General features: G+C 41.6%; 2 protein-coding genes across 7 annotated transcripts in view; one reads left to right on the top strand and one right to left on the bottom strand.

The window, feature by feature from the left end:
- The window catches only part of ABHD16B (abhydrolase domain containing 16B), an 83,082-nt gene extending 70,904 nt beyond the window's left edge, over positions 1 to 12,178 (bottom strand). For all 4 annotated transcript variants that reach the window (XR_012647858.1, XR_012647857.1, XM_075011607.1 and 1 more), the window contains exon 1: positions 11,973 to 12,178. The gene's annotated coding sequence lies outside the window, so the exon portion shown is untranslated. The remainder of the gene's footprint in view (positions 1 to 11,972) is intronic.
- A 328-nt stretch (positions 12,179 to 12,506) lies between these two features.
- ZBTB46 (zinc finger and BTB domain containing 46) overlaps positions 12,507 to 23,509 on the top strand; it is a 127,493-nt gene continuing 116,490 nt past the window's right edge. For 2 of the 3 annotated variants that reach the window (XM_075011379.1, XM_075011377.1), the window contains exons 1-3: positions 12,507 to 12,599; positions 13,547 to 13,773; positions 20,783 to 20,919. The gene's annotated coding sequence lies outside the window, so the exon portion shown is untranslated. The remainder of the gene's footprint in view (positions 12,600 to 13,546; positions 13,774 to 20,782; positions 20,920 to 23,509) is intronic. The other variant, XM_075011378.1, reaches the window with a different exon arrangement.

The following is a 23,509-nucleotide window of genomic DNA, read 5'->3' as shown; positions in this document are numbered from 1 at the left end:
ATCATATGACTGAGATGAAGGAGAGAGAGTGAAAGGCAGCCAGAACCGTGCAGGGAAGTTAGTTAAACAGAGAGCTTGGAGAAACTAGGTCTCTGTGCTTTAGAGAAGAGAAGATTAAGCGATATCTCACTGAAGTGTACAGAATTCTGAAGGGAATAGAGGAGACACACTACAAGCTATCTGAACTAGTGTCAAATGCAACAATTGAGGGCATGAATTAAAGCGCAGGAAGGGTTGGACACTAAAGGGATTCATGTGGAAATCCTTTATGCTGAGAGTAGTTAATATAGTATATGGAACAGACTCACCAAAGGGAGTGATAAGAGCAACTAGGCTAGGTTTAGAAAGGAGGTTTGAGATGTGTATTAAATGCCTGGGGGCGGGGGTTGGAATTTCTAACTGCACACAAGAGGGTAGGACTGAATGGCCTCCTCCTTAAAACTTTTGCTCCTGAGAGCTTCCTTGGGACACCATAGATTTTCCCACGTTTGTAAGAATAATTCTCATCTTGTAGACACTTCAAAGCCCCATATTAACATTAGTTAATGAAGCCTCACAACACCCTTGTGAGACAGGCACAAGTTTGTAATCAGCCAGCCGTTTCCCTGAAACAGCCCATGGTTGGTCACCACTGATCCCACTGACAGAGGGTTAAATGGATCCTCCTGGCTTACGGAGGTGGGTTGATAATTTCCCCATGTGGATATAGGGCTTTCTGGGAAAAGAGGGACTAATGCGTGGGGTGAAGAGATCTGAAAGAGGAACCTTAGTAGGAGCCAAGTCTGGAGATGTTATTTGATGGTTGATTTCTGTGTTAGTAAACCAGGACCTAGAAGGGGAGAGATTGTACTATACCCAGCATGTGGACTGCGTTTGTAGAGTAAGCAGGGAGAGGAGGCATCAGTTCAGAGTGTTACTGCATGACTTAATGGGAGCTTGTCTGGTCTGAGAAGTTCCCTTCATATTCAGCACAGACCCCCTGACTTAGTAAAGCATCTAGGGAATGACTGTGCAAATCTTGCTAGCACGCCAAAAGACAATTACATGGAGTGCGTATGCACGCATGGGTCTTGCGTGGCAGAGATCTCTTGCATCTGTGACTATGGCTGTGAACAAATGTCCTGTAGATAAGAACATGCAGAGAATTATACTGCCTCAGGCAGGTACACGTTCTATTTTCAGATTAGAAACCCAGACGAGGGTCAGTAAGGCTGCGTCTACAGAGCAAGGTTATTTTGGAACAATGGCTGCTATTCTGCAATAATATTCTGAGTGTCTACATAGCAAAATGGCTATTTCAAAATAGTTTTGAAATAGTGGACGGCTTATTTCGAGCTCTGTAAACCTCACTCTGCGAGGAAGAGCACCTACTCTGAAACAGATATTTCGGAATAGGGGCTGTATAGACAAGGAAGAGCGGCTATTTCAAAATAGGGGGCCTCCAGCCCTACCCAGTGTGCCCTACTAGCCAATCAGCATGGAGGCTCTATTTTGAAATAGCTGAGCACTATTTTGATCCGCATTTTGTGTGTAGATGCACTAATTGGGAATAAACTTTTCCAAAAAAATCTCTCCTGGAATAGTTTATGAAATAATGCTGCTGCGTAGACAAAGCCTAAGTGATTTACCTAAAGCTACAAAAGGACTGTGTCAAAGCAAGGCTCATGACTGGCAAGTTTCTGGCCCCCAGACCAGTGCTCACAGCACTCAGGCCACATATCTTTGTTTTTTTCTTCCTCTAGAATGGATCAAAATTGCATGTACTAAACCCGAGGAGACTGAAAACATGATCTTCGATGACTTGCCCAAGGTCACACAGAGAGCCCCAAAGCTGGAACTCAGTTCATCTTGTGCCCTGCTCCAACCACTAGACAACACTGCCTTCCTAATTGCTCCCTGCTACTATTAGGCACATCATGAAGCTGCACCATACCACACTTGAAAGGATTTTGAAGTGTTTGCTAGGGAAGAGATAATGTGTTTCAGAACAGTGGGTCCCACAAGGATTTCCATGCTGACCGCTTAGCATAGGTTGCCTCAGGCAAGCCCATCCCCAGCTAAGGTGCAGGATCAGCCTGGCTGTAATTTCATCTCTGGCATCTTGTAACTGTTGCTTGCCTTGCATTCAGGGCAGTAGGAGGGAAATGACTAGGCCCCAGGACTCACCCTCCCAAAGAGAGGGCTGTATCCGTTTTGTGTTTCCATGTATAGCTTATCTGACAACTCCCCCTGGACCTTTCCATTTCATCCTCTCCCCCTTTGTTTTCTCCCCACCCCACCCCTGCGTGTCCAGCCAATGTGGGAGTCAGCACTTCCTCTTCAGAGCAGCTTATCAGGCCTGCGAGGGAAGAGGGATCAGTTTTCTGAAGTGAGCTGGCAGAGGTCGGATATGGGCAGGCCCAAATGCAGTGGGAACTGCACCCCACTACTGGAAATATGACAGCCTAGGGAGTTTGGATGGCTCCCAAGTGGACCCCACCCACCTGAAGAAAAAGGCTGCACTGGGTCACATTGCATGCTGATTTCCAAGACCAGTATCTGATGAAGTGAGTCTGTGCTCACGAAAGCTCATGCTCGAAACTTTTCTGTCAGTCTATAAGGTGCCACAGGACCCTTCGTTGCTGTTACAGATCCAGACTAACACGGCGACCCCTCCGATAAGTGCATGCTGCTGACTTCTGAGCAGGACATAGGAAGTCACTGTGAGCTGGTGGCCTGGAGACCGATAACAATCTCTCTATAACATGGTAGATGTTGCCAACCAGTGCCACACAGCTGGTATTAATACCACCTTTCTGAGTATAGGGGAAAACAGGTAACCTCTGGAAGCAGTGGGTGGTGGGCTTTGGCAAATGTTGACCTTTTAATGGTAACCACTGTGTATCATCCATTACTGATACAACAGCTCTCTGACAGCCTGTGGTCAGCACCTAACACTTCAGCATTTATGCTTTTGTGTTTTGCTTCATTGCCATATGACAGGGATTTCTTCAGCTGTTGTGTGGGAGAAAGTTTCAGTGGGAATTACCATGCATTCTTTCTGTAGCCCAGCAAACAAGGTGCACCACTTCCGGTAAGGACACTTGTCTTCTCTTTTCATATAAGAACTTAGAGTACACAAACCCTGCAGCCCATCCTTGTAAGTTGATGTGGGCTTGGAGCTGTAAACCTGCAGCACAGATATTTGGGGTTGGACTGGATCCCAAGTTTTGGGACCCTAGGAGGTGGGAGAGTCTCAACCTGAGCTATAATGTGTACATACCAATGTTACAGCTCTGCAGCCTGAGACCTCTGAGCCTGAATCAGCTGACACAGGCTTGCTGCGGATGTTTAATTGCAGTGTAGACATGCCCTCTCACTGAATTTTCAGCTCAAGTGCCTAACGTTATGCACATAAAATAAAAACAACCTGCTTTTTAGAAATATTTAGTGCCTACAGCTCTCACTGACTTTGGTGGGTACTCAGCACTGCTGAAAATCAGCCTGCTTTCACGTAGGTGCCTAAACATGGATTTAGGGGCGTAACTTTAGGCATTCAAGCTTAAATGTGTCAGCCTGTGAGCCAACCTTTCCGAGAGTTTGTGTGCAAAAGCGCTTGCACGTTACTGTTTGTGCAAGCACTTGTGCTTTGTATCATTTGTGCATGAGACTTCCAGACTTTTCACTTGCACACCCGATTAGCAGACTAAACAAGTTCTGTAAATGTATGTTCTGCTATGGGCACAAGGTACTTGAGGGACATTTGAAAATGTTGCCCTGACCATGTAGTAGCCTTCTGTAGTGTTAACAGTGTTGGGAGTATCTTGTGTGATATTGCAAAGCTCCCCCTGCAGCCCCCACCAGCCCCAGTTCTTCAAAAACTTGCACAGATGCTGATCCTTATATATAGGAATACGCTTATTGATTTTAGTTGGACAACTCACATGCATAAAATCAGGCATCAATCTTTGCAGCAATGGGGCCTATGATTAATAGGCATCAACTTCCTGACATAAATTGTACTTTGTATTTTTTTTCCATAAAAATCATGTTCTTAATGCCTCAACCAGTCTCCAATTAAGCAAGATTTATTTCTGCATGATTCCACACAGATTTTACTCGAAATGTGCCCCATGTATTGGAATATTTTTAATGTGGCTAAACTATTTGATAAATATTGTTAAATCGTTTTAAACCACTTTTAGCATAAAATAAGTGAGACATTTGACTCACTTGCAATGTCATGACATGCGCAATGACATGTAAAATGTCATTTATTTAAATTAGAACTGTGATTCAGTGTATTTTTCCATCATTGCTTTTCCCATTTTTTTATGACAAGTACCTAGACTGCAATACCTCTGCATCAAATTCTCTGAATTGCACATCCTGTACTCTTATAGGACACTGATAAAGTGTCCTGAAATTTGGGACACTGTAGTAAATCTAGGCCAATGGAGGTAAGGGAGATTTGATCTAGAAACTGATATACTTCATCAGAACGTAGGCCAAATTCACCCGTAAGAAAGCTTTATTGATTCCAGTGACACCAGGGATGTTTGCCCTGCCCTGTTTTTAGAAGACTTCACTTCTTAAGCGGACCAACTGAATTCTCTAGAGCCATGGTGTCCAACCAGCTCTGAAGCAGTATCAACTATAGTGGCTACTGCTATTGCAAACTAGCCACATCATTCTGAAAGTATATTTATTGTTCAAGCCAACTGGCTACACTTAGCTGGCCAAACAGCCACATGAAGCCAGTGGCTAGTGTGCTGGACTCCATAACTCTAAAGAAATGTTTAGCTCAGGTGCATTCACCTGTCACCATTTTTCAGACATGAGATCAGTAAGTAGACGCAACCTGATGCATTGATTACTCTCTAACTAATTTCTGGGGTGTAAGAGTCATCTCTAGCTGGAGTGCTAGAATTAGGAGGAGACATCTGTCTCTGTTCATTCCAGAGAAGTGAAAGCATTGGTCAAGGAGTGCTTAGTTTTTGGTTCATTCACATGTAACTGAAGCATTGCAGAAGACCATGTTGTGCTTTCAGATACATGGTGCAAGTCCCAATGATGTTTCAAACTGTCATTGTGCACAGATGACAGCAGAACTTGCCTCATAGTATATAACCCAGATAACTAAAATCTAGAATGTGGCCGCAATTGTACAAACTCCAATTGTCTGAGTAAACCCAAAACCACACTGCACAGCCTCTTCAGTAGTTATATATAGGTTAGCTGCTGTTTCTATTTTTCAAGCAGATATATTACTTGTACTGGTGCACTATTTGTGCAAGCTACATGAAACAAAGGGAGTGTATACAAGCTCTGCAATTTGTTTGGTTTCTCCAGAAAACAACATTTCTTCAGAGACAATCAGCAAATCCCACAGTGGAGTCCTTCCTATGAAAATGTAACGGTTTGAGAGATGGCAGCAAAAAGGCCTTAGTTTAATGAAAAACTAATTTATTTCTCTAATGATGCACATATTAACAATCAGTAAGGGGCATTTACCTGCTTGTATCTTATAACAATTAAAGTATATGAAGGTGCTTATCCTAAAATGATAGAGTGGAAATGACACACTGTAAACTCTATCATGGGATTGGGAAAAGGAAAGGAGAAATCAAATTTCTTCTAACCATGTCACTATTGTACTATTGGGTTCCAGAAAAAAATGCCCATGTCACTTGTTCTCTCCAAATGTACAGTGAGTCCATTTGAAATAAAGACCCGCAAAAAGAAAATAGCTGATGAAAGGATAGATTGTCAGCCCACCAGTCCAAAACATGGAGATAGAGGGAAACTGACCCCAATCAAAGCAGAAAACTTGTTAAAAGAATAAACTGCCCATGCACTAACAGATAAACTTGGATAGAAAGTGAACCTGATAAGAGCCCAGGCTTGCAGAATGCAAACAGAGACCATTTATATGAGGAAGAAGTAGGAGACTGTTGGCGTACCGAAGTTATCCATACAATCACTTGCATCTCAGTCTGCAATAAAGACAGACACAAACAAATATCCTGCATCTCAGCACTGCCAGATTATGACACTTTTGGAAAGGGATTTGAATATTGCAGCTTGGGCCCTTCTCTAAGCTGAACATTTTGAGGGGAATGTATTTTTGTAGCATAAAAGATCTTCTGAGTCAGACCAGTTCCTTTCAAGAACCCCTCCAAAGGAGGTCAGTAGGATGTGGCTGGTTAAATATGTTATAAATGAACATCATCTGCCACCCCTTGAGTTTTTGCAAAACTGAGGACCATTTCCTGTTGCCTCCTGGTACTTGAATACTTGGTGCCTCTGCTCCTCTCTGATGATGTCCTTTGATGAATAATGGAGAAACAACATATTGCCCCAGTTCTGCCCTTCAGTGCACAGAATAAAATTAAACCATTATTGAACACTTAGTAACACAAACAGAAATAGATTTAACTATCAAGCAGTTAAACAGCAAAACACAGTCATGAGAAAAAATAAATATGTGCATGGAGGGTGGGGGAGAGACGGGGGAGGAGAGAGGGAATTTTATTCTCCTGGGGGCTTTGTGATCTTCCATTCACCATATTTAGTAGGATTATGACTTCCCCTGGCTAGCTCGTGGAGAATTCCCCCATACGTTTACTCCCACAAGCTAGTGAATGCCTCCTTATACATCATGGAAAACAAATACAATTGGCACGTCGACTCCCACTAGAGAAAGAATTCTCACTCACCAAGCAAGCACAGGCTGGGAGTATGCCTGTGTAAGAGAGACAAATACTTTTTCATTAGGTCAGTTTAAATATGGTTTACTCCTAAAATGACCTGGCCAGGGTTGCACATTACCTCCCTTTTTTTCCTTTATGCTCCCCTGACAAAGAAACACCATGACCTTGGATTCAGTGTAACATGGACAGGAATGCAGATCCTTTAACCTTTAGACATCGGAAGTTTGGAGGGAAATTGCAAAAGGTGGGAGTCCCAATCAAACGGCTTCTGATTCTGGTCAGAAATGAATGGGCTTTTAAAACTGGGATATATTTATACAGTGTATAGGAAACCCTGTCAGAATGAGCTCTTGAAAACAAGAACTCTGACAAAGCAGTTTGTCAGCTCAGAATGCTTAGATGGTTTCACAAATCTGTTTTAGAGTACAAAACGAGAGAAAAAGCGTTTCCACCATTTGAGATTTTGGTCCTGGTCACCAGTACAACACATTCTGAATTTATCAAGTTACAAAGACCTGAAGAAATTAATTTGGACAGGTCTACACCAGACCTGAAAGTTGATCTTAGATATGCAATTCCAGCTATGGCAATCATGTAGCTGGAATCAATGTATCTACAATTGACTTATCTGGCTGTCCTCACTGAGGAAGGTCGACAGGAGAGGTGAATGTGACTTCTAAATGTTTCCTTGGTATTAAAATCTAAGGCTGCAGAGATAAAAGCCGCAGCATCCCTGGGCATAGTGGTCTGGATTTATGACCTTTGTGATTTGGCAACCTTGGAAAGGGCAGGATACAGAAAAATTACACTCAGTCTGAAAACGTGGTCTTTAACCTTTGACATATATCATCAATGGCTCATTATTATACATTGTTAAACTCTGCATCATTCCTGCAGTTGAGAGGCTCTTCACTTATCAGACATCTCAGATCACACCTCACGTGACCAGATGTTCCAATTTTACAGGGACAGTCCCATTATTTGGGGTGTTGTCTTATATAGGTGCCTATTGCCCTCTGTACTACCATCCCTGGTTTTCATGCTTGCTAGTCAGGCTAACCATCCTATTGTCCATTTCTTGCCTTCTCTTCTCCTTCTCTCTTCTTTTCCCACTGTTCTTTCTTTCTTTTGGGAAAGCAGCTTCCCCGCTTCTGAGGACAGGTTGGATAATTGCCTACTTACTTAAAACACAATACAAACTGCTAACCAAAACAAACAAACAAAAATCCTATCTCTGGACAGCAAAACACAGGCAAAGTGTTATTAAGCCCTTCCAGCTTGCTTTCCCCATCCCTTTGTGTGGAGCAGCTTCAGGAAACTCAGCCTCTCCCCACCCTCCCCCTCTTTGAAAGCATTCCCCAGGGCAGTGCCCAGTCTGCAGCTGCTGTGGCTCATGGGGGAGTGAGTCCAGCATGACACACACAACTAAATAAATAAATACCTTCCTCCAACAAAGAGAGAAAGAAGAAATCCTGGGTAAGGATAGAACTATGGCATGCATGCTTGGAATTACAGGAGTTCAGGGTGAAAGGGGAATTCCTGCCTGGAACCAGAGGAGATTTAGAAAGAAAAGGCTGAGGAAAGGAATAACAGGATGGTTTACAGCTGGAATCAAGAGAAACCTAGGGATAACACAGTGTTACAAACATACTTAGCTTTTGTTATATGGCCCAATTTAAGGCGTTCCTCGCTCACAACCAAAGAGGCCACTTGTGCATCTATAATTGTAGGAACTGGGAATCAGTTTTAAAGCATCCAATTGCTGCAAGCTCAGTGGAAATGTTCTGATATCTGTAGGTCCACAGGAGGCCATGTTCACGTATAAAATCCACCTGATAATTTAACACAGTTAATGTGGATTTGTGTGTTAAAATTCTATCACATGCTCACCGATGGCATAGACTTCCAACTGCCCATGCACAGATGTGCACACACAAGACTGAGTTTGCACGAAAGGAAGCTGGGGTCTAAAAATCAGGCCCAATACTTTTAATTTTGTATTCCCACCTAAACTAAGAATTGTGCCCTTCATTGCATACATAGACATCTACTGCAAACTGTTCATTTGCATTTTAATAGCATTTTTTTCTAGGAAGATGCTAGTTGTACTCATTTAGCAATACAAAAGAAAAGGTAATTGAAAAATATACTGGAGTTAATACATTTCATTTTCATTAATTAGTTGCACTTTTTCTGTAAAGTACAATTGGGTTTTTTTGGGGGTGGGTTGGAGTGGGAAGAAAGACATTCTGGAACATCTGTTTATCCACTTTAAAACATACGAGGGATCAAAAGATCATTTAGGAATGCATTTAAGAAGCAGTGGTGTAGTTTGACTGACTTAAGTGGCATAGGCTCTCTTTACTCTACAGCAGCAGTCAGCAACCAAAATATCAAGAAAAGCCATTTTTTCCAGTCTGGTAAAAATCTCAATAATTCAAGAGCCGCAATGCATGTGAATACAAGATGGTCCTTAATAAATCGCATCAAACCTTACCTTTTGTAACCCCCATTTTAAGAACAGTGCACACACAGGCTATGTCTCCACTAAGAGAAATCTTCAAAATAGCCATGCTAATGGCCATTTTGAAGAATATTAATGAGGCACTGAAATACATATTCAGTGCCTCATTAGCATGCCGCCAGCTGTGGCACTTCGAAATTGCCGCTTTTTGCTTCCGCACGGCTCGTCCAGACGGGGGTCCTTTTCAAAAGGACCCCACCACCTTCGAAATCCCCTTATCCCTCTGATAATCCCTGATGATATCTGACGATAGGGATAAGGGGATTTCGAAGTTGACAGGGTCCTTTCAAAAAGGACCCCGGTCTGGATGAGCTGCACAGGAGCGCAAAGCAGCCATTTTGAAGTGCCGTGGACGGTGGCATGCTAATGAGGCACTCAATATGCATTTCAGCGCCTTATTAGTATTCTTCAAAATGGCCTTTAGCATGGCTATTTCAAAGATTTCTCTTGGGCTGTGTCTACACTACCACCTTCCTTGGAAGGAAGGATGGTAATTAGGGTATTGGGAGTTTACTAATGAGGTGCTGCTGTGCATAGGCAGCACTTCATTAAGCAAATTCCTGCCCCGCGGCAACTTCGATGTTTTGAACTTCAAAGTACCGGCACGTGTCTAGCCGTGGCAACGTTGAAGGCCCCTTACTCCTCAAAATTTGGAGTAAGGGGACTTCGAAGTTGCCCCAGCACTTTGAAGTACCGGCGGGTGTGCCGCGGCTAGACGCGTGCCAGTACTTCAAAGTTTAAAATGGGAATTTAAAACGGGCGGGAATTTGCTTAATGAAGTGCTGCCTATGCACGGAAGCACTTCATTAGTAAACTCCCAACACCCTAATTACCACCCTTCCTTCGACGGCAGGTGGTAGTGTAGACAAGCCCTTAGTGTGGACATGACCACAGTGATTTGTAAAATGATTTGTAATCCAGGGTGTTCACAAACTTTTTACATATTTTATTTCCTCACTATTTTTGTGTGTGTTGGTACCATTGTCTTCCTGATTTTCACTCCCAAACCTTCTCTTGCACTGGAAGATGCTAAGGGGAGTTATCCAGTGTTTTGAGATCACATATCACTTGCTATTTAGATAAGAGTTGTTCATTTTTGGGCTTTTAGATGTTCATTTTTTTATCAAAAATAATCTGAAGGGTATTTTTTTGTTTTAATTTAATTACAGCATCAGGCGCCACAAAGAAGTCCTAAAAGAGCCCCATGCAGCTCCAGAGCCACAGGTTGCAGACCCCTGCTGTAGGGCTATATTTGAGCCAATATCCATAATGTAGAGAGAATATTCTATCCAAGTAAGTTCCTCGTCTGTCCCATGATTTGAGGAAAAGGAATTTGGGGAGCAGATTCTTGGAATTTAAAATACAAATGTCTGTGCATCTATTGAAGCTACAAACACAGATCAAACAACTACAACCAAAGGAACACTTTCAGTTATTTCCATACATCATTACCTAATTTGTGTGCATAATCACAACAAGCGCAAGCATGTCAATACTTTGAACATTTGGTCCTACATCTATCTGACTGAATACTTCCCTGTTACAGCTGTACAGCAAGACAAGCTTCAGAGACCCATTGTCTTGCCTGTTAAAGACATTTCAAGAATTGGTGTCCTGCCTGCTCCAGTGCTTTTAGCTTGCTGGGATATGGGACAGTTCTTTGATTTTTTGGTGCCATAGTTAAATGCCTACCTTTGGCCTTATTATCCTAGTTATACGTTGTGTGTACATAATGGTGTAGATAGTGGTCGGTCCTGCCATCGGGGCAGGGGACTGGACTCGATGGCCTCTTGAGGCCCCTTCCGGTCCTAGTGTTCTATGATTCTTTGTTTTCAGCTGTGGCTCTCCAGGCATCTCAAGGGCCCTCGCAATTCTAGTTTTCTATTATCCTACATCATCTCTATTTGACTGTGGCAGCGATAGAATCCAGTTCTCCTGACTTCCAAGCCACGTTCTCTGTTAAAACCACAACTGCTCACTTGCATTCTCATTGAAGTCAGGTGTCTTTGAAGTGAGCAGAGCTGTGCTGTTCTTGGGGAACAGCTTTTGCTTTGTAAGACAGCCCTCCTCCACGTGTCACTAAAGTACAGAGAGTACCTTGCAGAGCAGACTCTGTATATACACAGTTCATCCAATAAAAGATGTTATCTCACCCAACTTGTCTAAGTTCTCTAGCATCCAAGGATCCTAATAACCCATGGCTACAACAACACTGCACAGTGGCTTGGCAGAATTAATTTTATATTCTTCAGATAACACCAATGTTTATTCTAAACCATTTTTTTCATTCTTTCCATTTTCAGTTGCACAAAACAAGGAAGGAGGATTTTGGGCTCAGTGTCCCACCAGGTGAAAACACACTAAGTAGTTAACAGAGAGGTAGGTGAGTTAGTCTGTATCTTAACAAAACAAACCCGCAGTCATGGAGCACTTTGAAGACTAACAAAAGAACTTACTAGGCAACGAGCTTTCATGGGGCAGACCCACTTCTTCAGATCGGGAAACAGATCTCCAAATAGACCCACTATTTCTAGATCTGAAGAAGTGGGTCCGCCCCACGAAAACTCATCACTTAATAAATTATTTTTTTAGTCTTCAAAATGCTGTATGACTGAGGGCTTGTTTTGTTAAGTGAATAACCTGAACCTCAAGGCTAATAACTTCCTGGCCGCATCCCCTTACTTCGCCCGGCTGCAGATTTCGATTGCTTGGGACGGAAACATTTTTTCGTGGGTTTGCGGGTGGGTGGAACTGACCTTTACTGACATTTCAGCCGCTAAGACCGCTGAGCCGGCGTGGGGGAGCCGTTACACCCCCACTCCCTGCGTGCCCAGAGCTCGGGGGCCGCCGGATCTGAGTGCGGTGTGGGGCGCCATGAGACTAATGCACCTGCAGGCCAGGGGGCGGGAACTGCTGCGCCCAAGGAGCCGCGCCCGCAGCCCCAGGCAGGGCTAACGATCGACCGCACCCCCCACCGCTTTCTCAGGGTACGTCCCATGATGCTATGCGCACTACCCTCACTTCCGGTGTCCGGCAGTGGCAGCTGCTGACGGCGCCCCCTCTCCCCTGGCGCAAGGGAGGCGGGGAAAGGGGGCGGGGCGTACGAAGGCCAGTGTCCGCCGTCATCCAGTGGGAGCGCAGAAGGGGAGGGAGGGAGGCCGTACGCGCCTTTGTGACCACGCCCCCCTCACCGGTCTCGGGCCCGCGCCCGCGCGCCCTCCGCCTGGGAGCGCGCGCTAGGGGGGAACGGCGGGAGCGCGCCCCGCCCCCCTCTCCCCGCTTCCCCCCCCCCCTTCATCCCCACCCGTGAGGAAACACATTGAGTGACCGAAGGAGCCCAGGCTCCGGCCGCTCCGAGACCCGCTCCTCTCTCAGGGGTTCAGGTAAGCGAGACACCCCCAGCTTGGCTGCCCCTGCACCCCGGGGGCTTGGCAGGGCTCCCCCTGAGGAGAGGGGGCGGCGGGGCTCGTGTCCGCCTGGTTAGAGTAGAGAGGCTGAGTCGTCCCCCCCCCCAGTGCGCTCTCCCCGCTTTTCAGGGGAGAGGGGTCCGCCCCCCTCGGTCCCCCGACCCACCCGCCGTCCGCAGCCGGCTGCGGGCTCCACTGAGCGTGGGGTCCCGGGCAGCGCGGCGACGCGTCCAGCTGAGGGGGTTCTGCGGGGCGCGAGGTGCCCCCGGGGCAATGGGGAGGAGGAGCTGCTTGTGGGGAGGGGCGCTAGGGAGATACCTGCCCCCGCTGCACTCTAGGGGGGTTCCTGTCTGCTCTCGGGGGGCTGAGGCGGGGAGCGCGGGGGCCGCGCGGCGCTGGCCCGGCGGAGGCACCCCCAGAAGAGGGAGGAGGAGGAGGCATTTATCGGCATCAGACCCCCGGTGCTGGGCAATCTGGCGGTGGCGCTCGGAGCCTGATTCAGTTGGTGCCGGGGACCCCCGGTCCTGTGTTGCTCGCGGGAGAGCTGCTCCCTGCCCCGCCCTCCCCCCGGGAGTGGGGTAAGGGGAGGTCCGGGGGGGTGGTCGATGCTTCGATCCCAGATGCGCGGGGTCCTGACAGGGGAAGGGCTGGCCGAGCCTCAGTTTCTCCCTGTCCTGAAAACACCCTCTATTGCTGAACCTCTGAGAGCCCCCTGGGGGTCGCTGGGCAAAGCCCTCTATCCAGGGAGGGGGGCGAAGGGAGAAAATGTTCCCTTTGTGGAGGGGCAAGGAGCCCCCTTTGGCAGGCGTGACTTACTAGGTGTGGGTGGATGGGTTAAGTAGGTGAGTGGCAGGGTTTAACCCCCCTCCCCCATGACTCTTTCCCCCTCCTCCCTCTTCCCCCCTCCCTGTAACCTCCAAAAGGGGAATTTTCCAGCTGGTAATTTCTGCTGCGTCAACACCCAGCTCAAGGGAGAGGAGAGGAGAGGAGACAAGGGGGCATTTTAGCAGCAGCTCCACTTGCAAATAACAAGCCTGAATCCTGGCTGCAGAATCAAAAACCTTTCCACCCCCAAAAATCTGCATCTCTGCAAGTTGGACCAAGAGTTTGTCAAGAGTGTGATTCAAAACTGCTTGGAAAAAGGGATGAGGTAATAATACTGGTGAAGCATGTTGTATTTTTCTTTCTCTCTCTCTTTTTAAAGCCAGGCCTCTTTTGGGTTATTGTCTCCCCCTAAAGCCAGACACAGATCGCCTGGCCTTGCCTCCATTTTAATTGTAGGCTGAAATGGGGGAAGTGACCCTATTTAAAAAAAACCAAAACAAAACAAAAAAACCCCTGCAAAACAAAGTCTCTCCTCTTTGGAAAGGTAGGTGATTTTTAATATTCTTGTAACAAGTGCAAAAGTGACTGAAATTGTTTTCTGTCAAGGTGGAAAACTAATGTGTATATCTTCCCCAACCACACCGAAAAAACTAAGTATTGGTTTAAAACAAACAAACAAACAAACAAAAAATGGGAGGGGGCGGGAGTGAAGAGGCCTTTTGGAAGGTGTTTGTAAAATAAGGGGTTGTAATACTGGCTTGCCTTTGTATTTGGGTAAATAGACATGTCAGTTTCAAAAAAAAGTAATACAAGTGTCTGATAACTCAATCCCAGATGACAAATAGAGAATGGAACAGATTTTCAAAACTATAATAGTTGGAGGGTTTCTCCCTTTGATATGAAAAAATATTGATACTTAATACACCATGAAAGAGCCGGAGCTAAAATGCATAACTGAACACTTTGAGAAATCCAAATATGTAAAGCAATATTTTATTTTTTACACCTGACAGGGAAAATATAAACAAAGAGGTTTAACAGAGATTGTAAAATAGAGAGCATGTGGAAATTCATTGAAATCTCAGTGATTCAATACGCATGGATTACAGGGACAAGATTATTATCAGCATTGTTTAAATATATGCTAATTAGGAAACATGTTTTGCAAACAGTGCTATAGCAGGCACCTGTACCAAAGTTCTTGCATGCATTTCAATTGCCTCACTTGTATCATTTTGTTACATTTAGTTAATTTAGTATGGGTTTAGGTCATAGTTCTTTTTCTCAACAAAATATTTTACATGCTCAAATTTTCTATCCGTATCGTTCCGTGTTTGCTAAATTATTGCTAAATGGGACTTTTTCCAAAGACAGGAAGGGGAGAGGGTAGGAAAAGAAGGACAGAAAGAAGAAAGAAGGTGATTTAAATACAGGCAAAAATGGGGGTTTAATTTTACAAAGGAAGTTTAGTTACTTGATATTTTTTCCACATGTACTGAATTTTTCCTCGGCTAACTTATTGTACATTATACTTACTATTGCAAGAGTTAAAGAAAATATATTAATTAATGGCAAGTTCTATTTATTGTGGACTAATTTGACATTACTGACTTGATTTCAGAGAAATAGAATTTAATCACTGTTTGCCAAAGTCTCTATTTTGAAATCCTTTTAGTGATGCAAAAATTGTTAGAGTATATTATTAGTAACAACATTTCAGCATGTGGTGAAGAATTATCACTTGGAGTTGTTTTTGGGAGTCAACATAGAAGATAAGGAAGATTGCCCCAGGGGCCAGGCTGGGAAATACATAATATTATATTTGTATTTACTAGAATACTCAGGCGCATGTTGCTGAAAATTGTTTGCTTTGATGAACTAAGGGGATGTCAGTTTAAATGGAAAATTATAGACTTTGTTTTTCCCAATGCAGAATTTCCCCATATTTCAACCTTAGGATTATAATAAATAACATCTTTTTAGACCAGTTTCCCTTATATATTTAGTGCTATGTGCAAAACAGTACATTTTATGCACTCTAGAAGTGAACATGACATTTCTATATTTTCAAAGTCACATCATGTAACTTATGTAGATGTGATGATATATATTTTAGTAAAATTAACCTTGGAAAATACGACCTATATGTGTGATTCTTGGAGGCTAAAGAAAATGGACCACTTTCTCCCCGTGAAATGAAAAACAGTCATGTAGCACTTCAAAGACTAACAAAATAACTTATTAACTGATGAGCTTGTATGGGCAGGCCCACTTCTTTGGAGCATGGTTTGTATATTTTTTTCTTGGACAGTTGTACAATGGATATGTTCTGTGAAGGAGGGGTTTGTAATTGGAAAGATAAGCAGATTTAAAGCTTATTATCTAATGATTTGTTACTCTTTAAAGTGCTACAGGACTGCTTGTTTTTTGTAAAGCTGCTGACTAGCATGACTACCCTTGAGATAATTGGAAAGCTTAGCAAAAAACCCGTTTAGCAAACTGTTTTTTTCCTCCCTGCAGAAAGAGAACATCCTTAGCCTGTTACTTACCGTTTCTGTATTAGTTCATACACCGGCAATGCTTGCATTGATGAGGGATTAGGTATATTTTGAAATCATTTTTGGCTTGTCTTATCTTCCCAATTGAATTTTCTCCTAATGATGCTCATTTTGATTTATTCCATACACATGTTTAAAGTTTTAACAAAATGTTTCCTGTCCTGCTGTGTGAAAGCTACCACCCTATCCACAGTTTTTTTCCTAGTTAGTATTTCCTTCAACAGCCCAGTCTTTTGCCAGGCTTCTTTTCAATTGGTTAAACCTGTGTTAACTGTCTACTCCATGATATATGTTGTATTCTCTTACTCTGGTGTGAAGCACTCATGTGGGTTTTCTTGCTCCTACATGCTTAGTTTAATGACCAAACAAAGGGGTAAAGAGAAGGCTTAGTTTAAATCTTTGAACAGCTACCTGCTGTTCTAATAGTTATTCCTCACACTCATTGTAATTCCCTGGAGCCAACAGTTTCTATCCATTGCTGGCAACAAACTTCTGTAGAAAATTCTGATACTTTACATAAAAGGATTAATATAACATTTTGATTTTTCTGTCAAGTTTACTGCTGACCTGCCTTAAGCTTTCAGAAAGTTCAGTGAACTTACACAATGTCTCTAACACTTCTTTGTCTTACTGTTCATTAATGATTAGGGAGAGTGCCCAGTGTTTGTTTGTCTGTAAATCACAGATAAAATAAAAAGGATATAACAAAGTTGTGGGATGCACAATTTTTGTTTAGAGTGCAATGCTGATACTGGTTGTCTAAATACATTTTTTATGTTGCTTACATTAAGATATAGACACAGACATATTTCAAATATTAAAAAAATTAATGAACAGTTGTTTTAGGGGGTTGTATCAAAAGAATGTTATCCAGTGGTCTTGGCTTGTTTTTATTTCCAAGACTACTTACAGTTTGGGGGGATTCTAATGGATTAATTGTTATGGGTGTTCTATCAGTCTTAGGGCACATAAGAGAAGAATTTTTGAGTCCTGTAGCCAAAAGCATTAGATTACTTATGTGATGCTGCCTTGACATAACTGGATGTACAGCAGGTGAGAGACTTGGGTTCTGTTCCCACCTCTGTTATTGACTCTGTGTGAATCACTTAAGCTCAGGGTATCAGTTTTGGTCAACTGTAAAATGGGCATGCTAATACTTACCCACCTCTTTAAAGTGCTTCCAAATCCAGTGATGATGTATTAGTACACAGCATACTTATTGAAGTGTGAATTTTCACTGCTTCTGAATTTTTTGCTGACAAGATGGGACCCGATGGCTTCTCCAGGTTCCTTCCAGTTTTAGTATTCTATGATTCTGTGACTGACAGTATTCTGGCTAGGGAACTATCATCTGCTTTAGAGTACGGTTTGATATACATGTGTATATATGATATACATGTCTGGCAGTGTCTACACTATAAAAATAACTTCAAAGTTGCTTACTTTGAAGTACAATGTCTACACACAGCCTAGGGCACTACTCCATTCTCAGGAATGGAGTAAGGACTTTGAAGTTGGGCTCCCTACTCTGAAGTTAACTTCGAAGTAGGGGGAAAAAAATGTGTGTAGACTCTCTGCTGGCTACTTTGATGTAGTGCCTAACTTTGAAGTTAACTTCAAATTTAGTTGCTAGTGTAGACGCACCCTCTGTGTGTGTAAGAACGTCTATAGATATGTGCATTCGCCAGCTGAAAAGTGCCAGTTACTTGCAGAATGGGAGTAGGTACTTGAAGTTTCCCTTTAACTTTCACTGTTTCCATATTATTATGGGATTTGTTCCTATTCAGTTATTTATGTGTACACCTTATTATAACTAGTTGGTATATCAAAAAATTCACTTACATAATGGGGCTGGTGTGGGAGTTTTCAGATTGGGGCAGCAAGGAAGTTTAAAATATTCTACAATTGAATCAGAGAGGTAGCCGTGTTAGTCTGTATCTTCGAGAGCAGCAAGAAGTCCTGTGGCACCTTGTAGACTAACAGATATTTTGGAGCATTAGTTTTTGTGGGCACAGACCTGCTTTGTCAGTTATTCACTGATGTATGTGCTGAAATATACTTAGTAACTAGAATGGCAGTGTATATGTGCCAGAAATCCAGCTATTGGCTGTCTTGGCAAACTGATTGGGGGTTCACAGACTGACTATTACAGTTACAACTGAAAGTAGTTCCATAGATACCGTTACCTTCACAATATTTTCTTCTTTTATTTCTAAAGCTCTTTGGGTATAAATGACTTGCTGTACTCCATTTAAGTCGCTCTTCCCTTTTCACAAGTTAAGCAATGGAGAGTTAGGAAGATATATTGGAAGTGACAGTTGGTCCTATCATCCATCTGTTCTCTGCTCTCTGTTGGCTTGAGGAGAAAGTGATAAATATTAACAATATTATAGTATTGGGAGAAAATTCTTCCTGACCCTGGCTGGTTGAAGTCTGAGGATTGATTAGTGTGTGTACCTATCCTGTACTTGGGGAAAAAGTTTTCCCAGCTAATTTAGGGACTAAGATAAATAGCTTGGATTAAAAATATGTGTTGCCATACCTCTCTGAATAATGCTCCTGATGAATTAAGTAATGAAATAGTTATGAACTCTGTTTATTTGTAACATATCATAGTTTTCTATTCATTATTTATTTAAAAAACCCTCTGAACTTAGTATTGTCCTATTCTTCTTGGTTTTTACACAGCCGCCTCTTTTTATGACAGGTTATTGGATTGAGATTAATATTTATAAAAAATTAGGGATATTTGTTTATCTTGCCAAGTTACCATAAGTAACAGAACCCAATTGTCCACAGAACACCAAGCATGGTATATTTAATTCTGTAGTGTTTTAGTGTATACTTTTTCTTCTATCATCTTTGTCTTTCATATAACTTTCTACATGTTAAATTCTCTACCTCAACTTTTATATTTTCTTTTTTTCCCCATGTCTTCTGCAAAATCCTTCTCAACACCCTACTTCCTCCTTTCCTATCTCATAATTTTTCCTCTTCCTGTCACCCACTTCTTTTCACACTGAACTTGGAAACTTTTTCATACATTCCCTAGTGATTGTACTAAATCAAACAGCCAAAGAAACAGTAAGAGAAGTGATGAGCTCTCACTCTTTAGGTGCAGTACCTGGTGAAATACAGTCTGTAATGCTGGGATTCCTGCGAGGGTGCTAGTTGTTTTTTGACCTACTTTTTGGGACTTGACATCACCATAGTTCTCAAGCATCCTAGAAGATATCCTGTTTTTTCAAATGCTTTACTTGCTACTTCCCGTATTTTTCAATTGAGATTAAAAACCCAGTAGCGTCAGCATCCTTGAAGCTGTTACTCTGTCTCTTCTACATACTTTTCAGAGGGAAGGAGCAAAGATATGGCAGGATGAGAGCTCCGTAAGCAGTATTTCTGTGGCCCTGGAGGTGAAGGAAAGAGAGAGTGAAGGGAGGGGAATGAACAGAGGTGGGAGGATGTGAGGAAATGAGTTAGAAGCGAAGTACAAAGGCAATGCAGAAAGAGGGGATGAGAGGTGAAATAATAAAGGCAAAACTATTTTCTATGTTGTATTCCCAACTGAAGCATTTTGAAGTTGAGAGGTTTAACATCATGGTAACTTGTAATGTCACGAAAGACTGATTCAGTTAGTGGACTGTGAGGGAGGATGCCATCCAGACCTAAGTATCAGCGGTATTCTCAAGTGGAATACAGAGGTGCTGGCTAAGTCATTTTCGGTTTTTATAAGTATTGCTTAGGTGTAAGTTCAGTTAGGCAACGATTCATTTAGTGTGTTTGCAGGAAAGCACTGCTCTAATTTGGGCTAAATGGAAGATAACTTTGTCTTTTAGCCTGCTTATACAATAGAGATGGGTATGGAACCCATGTCTCCTGCAGACTTCCTGTATGGTACTGGACAGATCTTGTAAACTTTTGTCAATTCAATTGCTTTATCTCTTAAAATGGAGTTTTTGCTAGCTCATGAGGGTGGTGTTTATTAAGACTATCAAGTTGCTTGGATGGGTGGTGTAATGGAAATATAAAGTATAACATCAAAATAAATCACAGTGGGGGGGCTTTTTCAGGCTACTTACTTTTCGGGCATATAGTTTGTTGAACTTACTAGGCAACTTCCTTCACTATAATCCTATGTGGTGGAAAGATGAGGTTTTTGTACTGTAGATCTTTCCTTTGCCTGATTACTGTAGTAACTGTATTCTGATTTATTATATCATCAAGGTATTTTTAAATAGCTCTCCTTGGCATTGTATCATGCGTAACATACTCTTTTTGGTATCTTGTTGTGAATGCCATGAGGCCACTTCTTTAGTAGTATAAAGCTTCAGTTTCTGTATTGAAATGGGCTTGGAAGCATTGAGTTCAGGATTTCTTTCCTAATGAGTTCTGATGACCATGTTTTATTAATAGTATACAGTCCTTAATGAAGACTGGCGTCAATTATTTTTAAAATCACCTGCAAATTTCATAAGTTTGCTTCATGTACAGCTGATTTGAGACATAATTTTGTAATTGTTCAGGAAAATTTCTCTTCATGAGACAGAAAATACAATAGCATTTTGAATGATTTAACAGGCATACTGGTTTAATGTACATTTATACTATTAGTTCATAACTTTTAGTTTATTTATGTGAAAACTTCCAGGCATGGCTTTTTCTAATTGTTGCCTGCAAGAATATGGAAGTCCTAGTATATAATATCTGACTTTAAAACATAATTACTTCTTAAAATTACATAACATTAAGATTACTTTTTCTTCTCTTCTTTCCCAGTTATAGGACAGTTGATGACCCCTTCAAAGCCTATTACCAAAAACACTTTTCCACTTTTCATTAAAACACGTATGGTATACCATGACACCTCGTGGCATTTATCTTTACTAATGGAAGCCGTTTTCAACTAACTATTGGTAAGTTCTGAACACTTAAAGTTGGGTTTTAGTTTGTGAGAGTTGGGGAGAAATGGAAAAGAATTGGAAATAACATTACCTTGAGGACTTTGAATTGTCTCTAACTTTTAATTTAACATTGACAGCGAAGGTTAGTTTTAAAAAATTAACACAAAACCTGAAGCAAATGGCTCTCGCCTTCTAACTTGGGCCCCTTCATCAATCCCAACCAGTCTGCTCTTCTGTCCGAGTACATGAGAAGCTCTAGGAAGACAGACTATCGCAGGACTCCAAAAAAAAAAAAAAAAAAGTAGAAGAGCAGCAAAAACAGTAACGGTAAGAGCCCTATAGCTCTTATTGTTGCTATTCTAATTCCACCTAACTTCTGAAGCTATAGTCTATCGTCAAAAAGATGGAAACATAAGTTAGCAGTGATGGGCTATAGCAGAGTAGAAATGTAAAGTTTAGAGGAAAAACAGCTCTAGTTCCTCAAACTTTCTTAGGGTGGCCAAAACAGCATGGCTTTAATACCATGTCATTAAAGAAACTGGTATCATTGATCTAAAATTTGATGCTCTTCTTTAGTTAAGTTAATCTGTGACTAATAACTGTACAGAACACAATGTGGTTCATGTGAGTGTTGGAAGGTGGGTAGCTCCTTTGAGAGAATGGGCTTCAGTGCACCTAGAACTGGCAAATATAATCAGGAATACCCTCTTTTTGGTAGGGTGGAGTTACATCACACAAACTAAATTTACAACAAAGAAGAGTGAAAAGTAATTAAAATTTGTCTTAAGGTGCCTGAATAACATTTTTTCTTCATAATGGTTTATAGGAGGGAGATGAGTAAAACGTAGCAACTGCAAATCATGTATTACTCAAGAAGATGAAGACCTAACAAATAAAATATACCATCATATGTAAGACTAAATACCTCATCCCATTAAATCCCTCCCCTCTCCCCAAAATGCGACTTTAATAGTCTGGTAATCTCTTTCTGTATAAACTAAGTTCCTGATCTTGGAAACTGTACTCTATTGGCTTCTGTGGGACTACTCACATTATGTAAAGTTACTCATGCATGTTGAGTGTTTGCATGATCAGGATCTATGTTTTTAGGTTTGGGAGAGCTATTCAAATGTTTTCTTTGTCACGTTATATGAAAAATAAAACCATATAAAATAAATAAAAATCCTGAATATCTTCTAGTATGAAAGCTGGAATTCCTGATTTTTTTGCGTAATCTATTCCAAACTGTAATTTAAAACTACCATTACATTTTTGGTTTTTTGTTGTTGCTGGAGGCATATGTGGTAATTTCTCACAGGTAGAGTATTGCGCACTAGCGCTTTAACCTTGTCTGAAATCTGAATCATTTGGTTAAAGTAAGAATGTTGTTAACAAGAATTAAAATTTTAATTAAGGTTGTTTTAATGATAATTCACCTTTTACACACATTCATATACATTCCCACACACAGTTCACATTGGTAGATAGACAGCATGGTTTAGAAGATTGTAAATTATTATCCTAGGATGAAGTTTTGACTTGCATATAAGTTAGTAGGCGTTTTGCCATTAATTTCAGTGGGGCCACGTTTTTTATGCTTCGTTTTTTTCCACTTACTGTATGGCCGTTTTAAACTATTTAAACTGTCGTTTCTAAATCTGTAAAATTGTAGTAATATTTTCACAGGGTTATTGAAGATTAATGTTTGCAAAGGACTATAAGTTATAAATACAGTAGTATGTTGAATTAACCCTTTTGATAATGGTCAGTTCTTCAGTACACAAATCAACCTTTATGTGAATGTGAAAGAACTTACTGTTATCTTGTTACATCATGTAACCAAAGAGAGGAGATATAAAGACACCGCGGTGTGTGAGAGGGGATGGGGCAGTAGTGTACCAACAATTTGACTTCTGTAGTCATAACCTATTAAAACCTCTTGTTGAAAAGTCTGTCTTTTGACATAGAATGAGTGTGCATACATAGGTACCTATGTGTTTGAAGTGTCTTGAGTTTTTGGCCTTTTAATCTAAGAATATGTTATCATCTTAAAACTGGCAGCTGATTCAATATGGAAGGAACACATACGCCCAGAAATTCTCTTGTTGACTGTTAGAAAACCTTGGTATTTGACTGAATTTTTAAGGTAACTTCAATGTTTCGTCAATTAAATGAGGAGGATTGGTGCCTTTAGGACCATAAATGTGTGTCCTTTTAAAAGAGCATTGAGAATTAAGAGTACCTTTAAAAAGCTGCAAAACAGAAAACATTCTTTTCCAAGAGTTTTTAGAATGCATGAACTCTAAAATTTGATTGTGTATATTTCACTGTTGTATAGATTACTATAGTTCAGTTGCATAGCTTGTAGATCTTAGATTTTATTCACAAACTCTAGAGCCTTCTACTTTAGTGGTCTGGGTAGCACATTGAGTCCATCAGCACGTAGCTGAACGTTCAATACTCTTCAGCTGTAAGTTGCTTGACTGTGAGCATTTCAGAAGTTGTATAAATGTTATATTTATGTTCTTATTAATTTTAGTAATTATTTTTCTGTTTATTAGAATTTCCTCCCCTGGGAGATGCAGGAATAATGTACCAGTAA

Source organism: Carettochelys insculpta, chromosome 17 (genome assembly GCF_033958435.1).
Source record: "Carettochelys insculpta isolate YL-2023 chromosome 17, ASM3395843v1, whole genome shotgun sequence".
NCBI classification, from domain to species: Eukaryota; Metazoa; Chordata; order Testudines; family Carettochelyidae; genus Carettochelys; species Carettochelys insculpta.
The sequence above is the reverse complement of the archived record's forward strand: the minus strand, read 5'-3'. Positions and strand labels throughout refer to the sequence as shown.